Genomic DNA, 11,910 nt, shown 5'->3' with positions numbered 1-11,910 from the left:
CAGTGCAGGGAGGGGGAGGCAGAGTGACAGCTGAATTAACATCCATGGGTGAAATGACTGGGATTTCTGAAGCACCTCTGGGTTAATGACTGTATTTCTACAGATGCTAACTCATCGTTATGTTGTTGGACTATGTAGCTAGTTGATACAGAACTGGCCAATTAAACTATAAAATTAAAAAAGAAAATCAAAGGAATACAAAAATGCTAAGTAGTCTGTTAAGGTTGATAATTCCTTGTGCCTGTTTAATTTTTGAAAGGGATATAAAAGGCGAGAATCCCTCTTTAAATACGTTTACTCTCTGAAATTGTCACAGTGGTTTCTATCTGAATGGGTTTATGCCATGTATTTAAGAAGCTTTGAATTATTGATTAATTTGGCTCAATGGTAGGTGGGGATGAGAATAAAGCTGCAAATTCACATCTTGGATTGGATCAAATATTCCTCATTCGCTATGAAGACATATGTTTGCAAATGTTTTGTTGAGCTTTTACACTTGGAAAATCCATCCGGGAATGATGTATAACATGACCTTATCAGTCTTTATATGTTCTCCATCTGTTTGTGGATTTTAGCATTTCTTTTTCTATTGCAGTTTATTTACATTGATGTTAGAGCTGCCTCTATTGCGGCACGGTAGCACAGTGGTTAGCACTGTGGCTTCACAGTGCCAGGGTCCCAGATTTGATTCCCGGCTTGGGTCACTGTCTGTGCGGAGACTGCACGTTCTCCCTGTGTCTGCGTGGGTTTCCTCCGGGTGTTCTGGTTTCTTCCCACAGTCCAAAGATGTGCAGGTTAGGTGGATTGGCCACGCTAAATTGCCATTAGTGTCCAAAAAAAGGAGGGGTTATTGGTTTAGGGGGATAGGGTGGAAGTGAGGGCTTAAGTGGGTCGGTGCAGACTCGGTGGGCCGAATGGCCTCCTTCTGCACTGTGTTCTATGTTCTATTATCTGTGCACTATGGTTCAGAGCTACAGATAAGACAAACATGAGATTGTGTCTGTCCCTGCCCTCATATTGAGTCCATTGAAACCAGGATGGAATTTGATGCCCGCCTCTATGGTATGATTGAGTGATGGGGCCCATTTAATGAGGTGAGGGGGTAACAGGTGGGAACCTCGCTGTTGCCTCATCTCTACCCTGATTAGGTCAGTGGCGCGAAGGCTTGTGGATAGCCTTCTGTTCTGGCAGCCAAATGAGGCTCTTTAGTGGGTATTCACCTGCCAGTGGTTGGGGGTGGGGGGGGGAACGATGACACGCGCAATGCATGGTGGCTAGAAACCCTGTTGGGGTTTCCTGCACTGGGGAGAGAGGTGGCATGGGGTCCCTGTTCAAAGGCTCTCTGTTCGAGGGCTGACAGCATTGACGATCCTGAATGCATTACCAGCAGCAGTCACCGCCTTTCCAGTGACACTGCTGAGTAATGCACAGCTGCAAATCTCTGATTGACCGGCAGCACTCAATGGGGCATGATTTCTGTCCCTTGGGGCCCATGATCAGAGGGAAGGCCCGTTGTTAAGTGACTGATTGGCATTTAATGTGGCGGGCTTTCTCAAAAGTAGACGATGAAGGTCTCTTGTTGGCTCTCCAGCCAAGGGGTGCGACCCGGGCGCCAACATTAAATACTGCCCACAATCTCAGTTGGTGAGTGACAGGACTGAGTGCATTGGATGAATTGGAAAGCAAACCTATGAATTCCTTTCTAATTGTTTTCAAGTACTACATCATCACGGCAAAAATATTTACAAATGTAGAAAGAAGTTCCCAAAATGCCAGCAAAGCCTGGCTGTAATTGTAACTGTGGTGCAACCATAATGACCAATCTAGCAGAAAGAGCAAAGTTTTCCTTTGTTTTTTGTTTACATTTTTGGGATCACAAGGAAAGTTTGGGCCTCCCCATCTGGGATTTCCTTACTGCAAATGTTCCTTTGCAAAGCCCATTCCAGCAACTTAACTGAGCGCTGGCAGCCGGCCTCCCTCTGCCTGAAATCCTGTCGTTTCCTGCCTGCCAGCAGCCACCTCCTCCTGATTCTGGAGTGTGGGAGATTGATTGTGCCTGTATTAACAGGGCTGGCAATGAAATAATACTACCAAAACTGGTCATTTAATAGGTTGCTATTCATGGAGCTTCGATGTATGCAAAATGCCTGCTGTCAAAATAATCCCTCGCCTTGGAGGTACATTTGAATATTAAGAAATGAAGACGCTTTACACATGTAAGTTTCTTTATTTACCTCAGTTAGAAATCAATAATTATTTGTGGCACTATTTAAAATACATAACTACAGGAAAAGGAAAAATGTCTTATTGGGGACAAAAAGTGTGAGTAAATTCAATAAAAAACAAAAACAAGCACTGTTTGGGGTTAGGATTAACCATCTGATTTAAAAAAAATTAAAATATGCAAGTCCTCAGGCTCTGACAAACCTCTTGATGTGACCTTGCAATCTTTACACAGCTGATGCTATAGTTTATCTCATCTGGTAAGTGGGCACTTGAGAATGACAGCTCTGATTCTGGTTCTTGTTACCTATTGACTCTGTCCTTGCATTGTTTAGCAGTCACATCGGTCAGTTTTTCAGCTACAAGTTTCATTCCTGGACTGATGGGTATTTTTAGCTTTGAATAACATCTTCATTACCTTATATAGCAGGGCCCAATTGAATTTCACACTCCCATTATTAATAGTCAGGGAGAACTTCATTCAACGCTGCCAAAAATAGCAGGCAAATACTGAAGCAGGGGGAGTGAGTTTAACCCAGTCATAGACTCAAGCCAGTGTTTGCTCAGAACAGCCTTCGTCTGCATGAAAATATTTATTTTTACTTCTTGGTCAAATAAATTAAACGTTCATATCTGAAACAAACATTCCATCGTGCAAACTGCATTTGAAACTGCAGTCATTTGTCAGCAATGTTATCAAAATTGTGGGGAATATGAGCACAAACCTGGAACAGAAATTCGACTTTGTCCAGAATGTATTGGTTCAATCAGGCGGAATCGAAATCTGGTTTGAGGTCCGAAGAGGAAACCATTGTTCAGCGTTTTGTGAGGAACCCCACATTGTGCCTCAAACCACATTGAGATTGATTCATGGAATTATGAAGGCCCGATGTGAAATTAACCCTGAGATGCAAGGTCCCACGTTTGGTTCAATGCTGCTTTAGGGGCATTGCCAAATTAGTAAAAGCAGTTTGGAGGAATTTCTGGTAGCCACCTAAAGCAACCATTAGGCTCCTTACAAACGTCAACGAAAGGGCTTAACACCTGTTTTAGGCCTTTCTCAGAAATCAGTTGGTGATCAGCAGAGCTGCTCTCCTTCCGATTCATCAGTGATCCTTCCAGGCAAAGTGTAAGTCATTTCTCAGAATAAACCCATCATCCAGGAGGAGCAGGAATGCTTCAGCAACTTCGCAACGCATGTGATTGTACTACACCTATTGCCCTTCCATGCCTCCCTCCCCAGAATGTACCTGTGGGACGTTGCCAGTCAGACTAATGGCCCGACATGCCTGTTGTTCAAAGTGGTGAGCTGCCTGCGGAGGTGTGACAGGCATCAGCAGATCACCTAAATTATTGAAATGAGACCCAATGTCAGATCTGGGGCGAAATTCTCCGTTATCGGCGGAAAGTCCGCCGATCGGCGCAAAAAACGGCGCAAATCCCACTTGCGTCACGTCATAAAAATGGGCCGATAGTCTCCGGCCCGAAATGGGCTAGCAGCGACGTAACGGTATCCGCGCTTGCGCAGTGGTTCACGCCATGCAGCCATGCAGCGCCATACGCGCTGCACGGCGTGACGGCTCATAAGTCCGCGCTGCTCCCCCCCCACCCGACCGGAACACCCGACCGCAACACCCGACTGGATGGCTGGCCGTCGCTCAGCCCCGAGGTTCGAGTCACGCGATGTGGAGGCGCTCCTGGACGCGGTGGAGCAGAGGAGGGACGCCTGTATCCCGGGCACGGCGGCAGAGTTGCCCCACGCCACAGCCGGCGTCTGTGGAGGGAAGTGGCAGAGGCCGTCACCGCTGTGGCCCTAACACCACGGACAGGCACCCAGTGCCACAAGAAGGTGAACGACCTCGTCAGAGCAGGCAGGGTGAGCCTCCCCCATATCCCCCATATCCCCCCCTACCCATATCCCCCCTCCCCCATATCCCCCATATCCCCCCTCCCCCATATCCCCCCTCCCCCATATCCCCCATATCTCCCCCTCCCCATATCCCCCCTCCCCCATATCCCCCATATCCCCCCCTCCCCCATATGCCCCCTCCCCCATATCACCCCTCTCCCATACCCCCCTCCCTATATCCCCCCTCCCCCATATCCCCCCTCCCCCATATCCCCCTCCCCCATATCCCCCATATCCCCCCTCCCCCATATCCCCACCTCCCCCATATCCCCCCTCCCCATATCCCCCCTCCCCATACCCCCCTCCCCCATATCCCCCCCTCCCCCATATCCCCCCTCCCCCATATCCCCCATATCCCCCCTCCCCCATATCCCCCCTCCCCCATATCCCCCATATCCCCCCCTCCCCCATATCCCCCCTCCCCCACCCTCCCCCATATCCCCCCTCCCCCATACCCCCTCCCCCATATCCCCCCTCCCCCATATTCCCCCTCCCCCATATCCCCCCTCCCCCATATCCCCCCTCCCCCACATCCCCCTCCCCATACCCCCCAACCCCATATAGCCCCTCCCCCATATCCCCCTCCCCATATCCCCCCTCCCCATATCCCCCCTCCCCCATATCCCCCCTCCCCCATATCCCCCCTCCCCCATATCCCCCATATCCCCCTCCCCCATATCCCCCCTCCCACATATCCCCCATATCCCCCCTCCCCCATATCCCCCCTCCCCCATATCCCGCCCTCCCCCATATCCCCCATATCCCCAAGTGAATCCAGCCCTAACCTTAACCTCTGCAATGCACGCGCAACCGATGGTGTGCATTCATATACCTGCCTAACACTGTTGCCTTTTACCCCTGCCACCACCCCCCCCCCCCCCCACAGGAGAAGCGCGCACACAACAATAGGGAGCATGTGAGGACTGGAGGAGGACCCGCTGATGAGAGGCCACTGACCGTACACGAGGAAAGGGCCCTGGAACTGGCTGGCGGACCTGAGGACCGGGAGGTTGCTGATGCAGAGGTCGGGGCCCCACGAGCAAGTGAGCCACCAACAGCCCGTCCCCATATCCCCCCCTCCCCTATATCCCCCTCCCCCGTATCACCTGATCACTGCCTGATGTCTAACCATGCATGCTTCATTGTGTATCGCAGGACCAAACGTCCAGGCACCCATCCCCGCAGATGCACACCGCCCGCAGGATGCCCCTCGGAGACCACAGGAGACGGAGAGACCCGCACCCTCCAGCATGCGATGCCCGCAGGAGGCCCCTCGGAGACCACGGGAGACGGAGAGACCCGGACCCTCCAGCATGCGACGCCCGCAGGATGCCCCTCGCACACCACGGGAGACGGAGAGACCTGGAGCAACAGGGAGACGACACCCCCGTCACGTGCGGGAGCGACCACCCAGCGATGAGGGGGGCAGCCACAGGCCCCCGTCACATCCGAGCCAGGACACCACTACCCAGGACACCACTATCCAGGACACCCCTACCCGGGACACCACTACCCAGGACACCCCTACCCGGGACACCACTATCCAGGACACCCCTACCCGGGACACCACTACCCAGGACACCCCTACCCGGGACACCACTACCCAGGACACCCCTACCCGGGACAGCACTACCCGGGACAGCACTACCCGGGACAGCACTACCCGGGACAGCACTACCCGGGACAGCACTACCCAGGACACCCCGTGCCGGGAAGACAAAATACCGGACAGTGACTCAGAGTGGATGGGTGGAGACGAACCCCCACCCCAAAGTGCCATGGTCTCAGAGTGGAACGAAGAGCACGATACAACGCCACTGCTGTCACCAACACCCTCCACCATCGCAGAAACACTCACCACGGTTGGGCACTTTAGTGATGAGGCGTCTGGTACACTCACTGGTGCGCACAACACAGCCGTCCCGGTACAGCAGGTGGAGGTAGGAGCAGCAGAGGGACCGGGCGGTCAGAGGACAGCCCAGGCCAAGCGAACATCTGCCGCCCAGATGGATCCCGGGTTCCTGCAATTACCACACCCACACATAGATCCGATGCAACCACCGACACCGAGACGAGCGAATAGGGTGACGGGTGGCTTGCGGCGGCTGCGGTCGCAGGTGGAGGAGTCCACCCGCGTCCAGGAGCTGGGAGTGGTGCCGGTCATGCGTGCCACCCAGGCTGGCACCGCACGGGTGGCGTCCGCGGTGGAGGCAATGGGTGCGACGGTGTCAGACATGGGGAACGGTTTGCGAGGCCTGGGGCCTTCCGTGCAGGCGGCGTCTGTGGCCCAGGAAATGGCTGCCCTCTCACAGGAGCCCATGAGCCAGTGCCAGCGCCAGATGGCAGAGGCGCTCAACGCCATAGCCCAGTCTCAGCAGGCCATGGCCCAGTCTCAGCAGGCCATGGCCCAGTCTCAGCAGGCCATAGCCCAGTCTCAGCAGGCTATAGCCCAGTCTCTGCAGGCCATGGCCCAGTCTCTGCAGGCCATGGCCCAGTCTCTGCAGGCCATGGCCCAGTCTCAGCAGGCCATCGCTGAGGGCATCGGTGCCAGTGGCCATGTGCGAGCCGGCGTCGCACTGTCACAGACAGGGTTCGACAACCCCCTGGGCTCCATGGCTGCAAACCTGCAGACCCCTGTCGATACCAGCACGGGCCTCCAAGACTGGCAGCGCCAGATGTCGGGGGCGCGTCGGATGGCCAGTCCGTTCACATCCCCCACCCATGTAGAGGCCTGGGGGCCATCGGGCACCCCGAGGGAGGAGGAGGTGGTGTGGTCCGTCCCGGCTCCCTCTGTAGGGGAGGTCCCGGTACACCGCGACACCTCGGACTCCCCCCCTTCCGTCCCAGGTGCATCGGGTGGGCAACGGGCAGGACAGGCTGGCAGCTCGCCATCCCAGTCGCCCGGGCCGCAGCCTGGCCCATCTAGGCCAGGACGCCCCAGGAAACGGCCGCCAAAGGGATCCAGTGTCAGAGGGCAGGAATCACAGGAGTCCACCTCCAGTTCTGCTGTACCATCTGGGGAACCACGTAGACGTAGTCAAAAGGCCCGTAAGGCCAAACAATTAGACACTGAGTAAGTTGGCACGGGTGCAGGGCACAGATGAGTTTTAGGGGCTAGGGCACGTGCATGAACTCCTTTGGTTATTAAAGTTAATGTTACACCTACCGAAGCTGCCTTTGTGCTCTGTCCAAAGTGTGCGGGCGTGTCATGTACGTTGAGCGCAGGTGTGTGTGTGACGGGTGGTCTTACCTCAGCCCCAGGTGAGTCTGCCCCCTTCCCCCTGGGCCGCCATCAACATCCCCCGGGCAGAGGACGGGACCGTGCGCTGCAGTGTCACAGCCGCATGCAGGGATGGTCCGGGTGGATGGTGGTACTGTGGCCATGGGTCAGATATAGTCCAACGATGTAGAGCCAGGAGCTCATCTTAGGCGGGTTGTCATCATCCTCCATGGCCTACGATTTCACGCGTCCACCCGAAACTGGGTGAGCCCGGCCCGTTGTGCCGCCGGTGGATCGGCAATTTGGGGGGGGGGGGGTGGTGTGCATGCGGGTGGGATGTGTGGGGTTGGGGAGGGGGGTGAGGGTGCTGGGTGGGTGGATGGGTGGGGGGTGTGGGTGCTCGGCTGTTGTCATGGTGTGCGGTCTGTGGCCATACTACCCGATTCCCACGCCCATCTAGTCAGTGAAGCGGGCGTCTATCAGTCTGTCCCGTGCCCGCTGGGCCAGCCGGTAACGGTGGACAGCCACCCGCCTGTGTCTAGCCCGTCTGCCCTGACCATTGCCCCCATCCCCCTCATCTGGGGAGGACTGGGCCTCTTCCTGCTGCTCCTCCACTCCGCCCTCCTCTGCCTGCGGCACATCGCCCCTCTGCTGGGCTATGTTGTGCAGGACGCAGCACACCACAATGATGCGGCCGACCCTATCTGACCGATACTGGAGGGCGCCCCCAGAGAGGTCCAGGCACCTGAAACGCATCTTCAGCACGCCAAAGCACCTCTCGATCACTCCCCTTGTCGCTACATGGGCATCATTGTAGCGGTTCTCCGCCTCATTGCGTGGCCTCCGTATAGGCGTCATCAGCCACGATCGCAATGGGTAGCCCCTGTCGCCCAGCAACCAGCCCCTCAGCCGGGGATGGCGTCCCTCGTACATGCCGGGGATGGATGACCGCGAAACCATGAATGAGTCGTGTACACTGCCTGGGTGACGGGCGCAGACGTGCAGGATCATCATGCGGTGGTCGCAGAACACCTGTACGTTCATTGAATAGGTCCCCTTCCTATTAGTGAACACGGCCCTGTTCTCTGCAGGTGGCCGCACGGCGACGTGCATCCCATCGATCGCGCCCTGGACCATGGGGAACCCGGCAACGGCAGAGAAGCCCACGGCCCGGGCATCTTGGCTGGCCCGGTCCACGGGGAAGCGGATGTAGCGGTGCGCCATGGCATAAAGGGCATCTGTCACTGCCCGGATGCACCGATGCACCGATGTCTGCGATATGCCGGACAGGTCCCCACTCGGTGCCTGGAATGACCCCGTTGCATAAAAGTTCAGGGCCACCGTAACCTTGATGGACACGGGGCGAGGGTGTCCCCCGCCAGTGCCACGCGGTGACAGGTGTGCCAGCAGGTGGCAGATGTGTGCCACGGTTTCCCGGCTCATCCGGAGTCTCGTCCTGCATTCCCGGTCCGTGAGGTCCTGGTATGACTGCCGGGGCCGGTACACACGGGGCGCCCTCGGGTGCCTCCGTTGCCGTGGGGCCGCGACGTCCTCCTCCCCCTCTTTGTCCTGTTGGTCAGGTGTCCCTCCAGCCTGGGCGGCTGCCGCCTGCCCCTCTGCGGCAGCCTGCGCCGCCTCTCTGGCACGCTCCTCCTCCTCCTCCTCCTCATCCAGGGCAACATAGACATGAGCGGCTGCCACCACGGCGGCCAACATCGCTGGATGGTCTGAAAACATGACGGCCTGGTGGGGGGGAGGGGAACGACGACATGTCATCATTGCCCATATCCCCTCCTCCCCCCAGACAGGTGGCATGGACCGCATGGGTCCAACTGTTGGAGGCTGGCACCTGGCCAGGTGGACCAACTCATTTGCCCCCCCATCACCCACCCCGGCACGGACCCCCTCCCCAACCTCCACCCCGGCACGGACCCCCTCCCCAACCTCCACCCCAGCACGGACCCCCCCCAACCCCCAACCTCCACCCCAGCATGGACCCCCCCCCCAACCTCCACCCCGGCACGGACCCACTCCCCAACCTCCACCCCAGCACGGACCCCCCCCAACCCCCAACCTCCACCCCAGCACGGACCCCCCCCCCCCAACCTCCACCCCAGCACGGACCCCCCCCCCCAACCTCCACCCTGGCACGGACCCCCTCCCCAACCTCCACCCCAGCACGGACCCCCCCCCCAACCCCCAACCTCCACCCCAGCACGGACCCCCCCCCCAACCTCCACCCCGGCACGGACCCCCTTCCCAACCTCCACCCCGGCACCGACTCCCCCCAACCTCCACCCCGGCACGGACCCCCTCCCGGCACTCCCCCGGAGCCCAGCCTACTCTAACCACCCCCCCCCGCCGCACACACACACAAGCCGAGACACACCTCTCCTCAGGCAATCAGTCTGCGGCCACGCCATTTCCTGCCCAGAGCCAACCCCCCAGGCCGTCACTCACCTCCTCGCTGGTCGGCGTGAGCCTGGAGCACCGGGTCACGCCGATGAAAAGGAGGTTTGATTCACGTCGACTTGAACGGTCATCACGTCGACGGGACTTCAGCCCATCCGGAAGGGAGAATATCGGCAGGCCGAAAATCGGCTGCCTTGCGCAGACCCGTGACATTCTCCGCGGCAGCGGCGCCATTAACGCCCCGCCGACTTTTCTCCCTTCGGAGACTTCGGCGGGGGCGGGATTCACGGCGGCCAACGGCCATTCTCCGACCCGGCGGGGGGTCGGAGAATGACGCCCCAGATCTGGATCCTTTGCTTAATCTCTTTCTTCCCATTTTAAAATTTATCTTATTCTTATCCACATTCATTCCCTGTCCATGATGACACAAGACAAACCTGGTCTGTCACTGCACTTCTTGAATCCACAGCTTGTGGAGTCATCTGTTGCGATATTTTTTTCTTTCCTACTTCGCTTCCATCTTATGGTCACACTTGTCCTGAACGCCTCACTTTGACAGCATGAAGGAAAATTGACAATGTGGGACTTCAGCTCACATTCTTGCATTCAGTAACTCAGCATGTTTAAAATATGTCTTTATAATGTGTACCAACATCTTTATTGAAACAAAAATTTTTTAATCATAAAATCACTGCTGTTCCCAACTGCTTTGTCATCAGGTCGGGCATTGTTGTAATAACCTTTATTGTCACAAGTAAGAAGTTACTGTGAAACGCCCCTAGTCGCCATATTCCGACACCTGTTCGGGTAAGCTGGTACGGGAATTGAACCCACGCTGCTGGCTTTGTTCTGCATCACAAACCAGCTGTCTAGCTCACTGACCTAAACCAGCTCCCCTATGCATATATAGAAAGGAAGTCTTGCCTTTCACAACCTCAGGAAGTCCCAAAATACTTTATAGTTAATGAAGTTCAGAAGTGCAGACACTGTTATAATGTAGGAAACAGCAGTAATTTATAAGGAGCAAAACTCAACAGACAGCAATGTGAAAATGATCAAGTGATCTACTTTTTGCGATATTAATTGGGGGATACATAACAGCCAGAACACCAGGAATAACTCCCCCGTTCTTTCAGATGATGCCAAGGGATCCTTTACGTCCACCTGAGATGATGTCTGATCTCAAAGATGGTGGGCGGTCTCCAACGCCAAAATCGTGTTCGGCAATCGGCCAGAGAATCCACGTTGGTGGCGAAATCGGGCCGGCAGCGCTTTTGTAATGTTCTGCCCCCTTGAAAATGGCATACTCTAGGAGTACGCCACATGCCGTCGGGACGGCCTCAGGGTATTACCTGAGGCCCTCCCCCCGATGCTCTGCCCCCGATGGGCTGAGTTCCCGATGGCATCGGTCGAGTGTGGTATTTATTTTCGGGAACTCGGCGTGGCGGCTTCGGACTAAATCCAGCGCCATCACAATCTGGGAGGGGGGGAGCCGATCCGCGGGTAGGGGAGGCTTTGGCGGAGGCTGGGGGCACTGGTGGGGGTTGGTCCAAGGGTGGCAAGCCTGGCCAAAGGGGATCACTATTTGGCAGGCCAGGTCCACGCGTGGCCGGCGCCATGTTGCATGCCGTGGCCGCTGCAGGCCGCCATCGTGTGCATGCACGGCCACCGACCGGGCAATTCTCCGGCCGTATGCGCAGCGAGAGCCGGGTGCTCTACGCTGCGTGCCTGCTAGCCACCCACCAAACGGGGGATCGGTGGCCGTTTTGCGCCATTCTTTCAGTCGTAAAGCGCCACCATTCCCACACCGGCGTCAGCAGTTAGTCTCAGAATCGGAGAATCCAGTCCGGTACCTCCGACAGTGCAGCATTCCCTCAGTACTGCACTGCAGTGTCAGCGTAGACTTTTGTGCTCAATGTTCTGGAGTTTGCCAAATCCACAAACTTCTGACATGAGGGGTGAGAGTTTAACACTGAGCCAAGGCTAATTATGTGCATTTGTGTACACATGCACATGTGTGTATATGCGGATATGTACATGCAGGCCATTGGTTTTCGTAATAACACACACTAATGCTTTAATAAACTGATTGCAACATTCCATGATTGAATTGCTCCACAGATACACTGTGGACTCAGCTTATCAG

Source organism: Scyliorhinus torazame, chromosome 1 (assembly GCF_047496885.1).
Source record: "Scyliorhinus torazame isolate Kashiwa2021f chromosome 1, sScyTor2.1, whole genome shotgun sequence".
NCBI classification, from domain to species: Eukaryota; Metazoa; Chordata; class Chondrichthyes; order Carcharhiniformes; family Scyliorhinidae; genus Scyliorhinus; species Scyliorhinus torazame.
The sequence above is the reverse complement of the archived record's forward strand: the minus strand, read 5'-3'. Positions refer to the sequence as shown.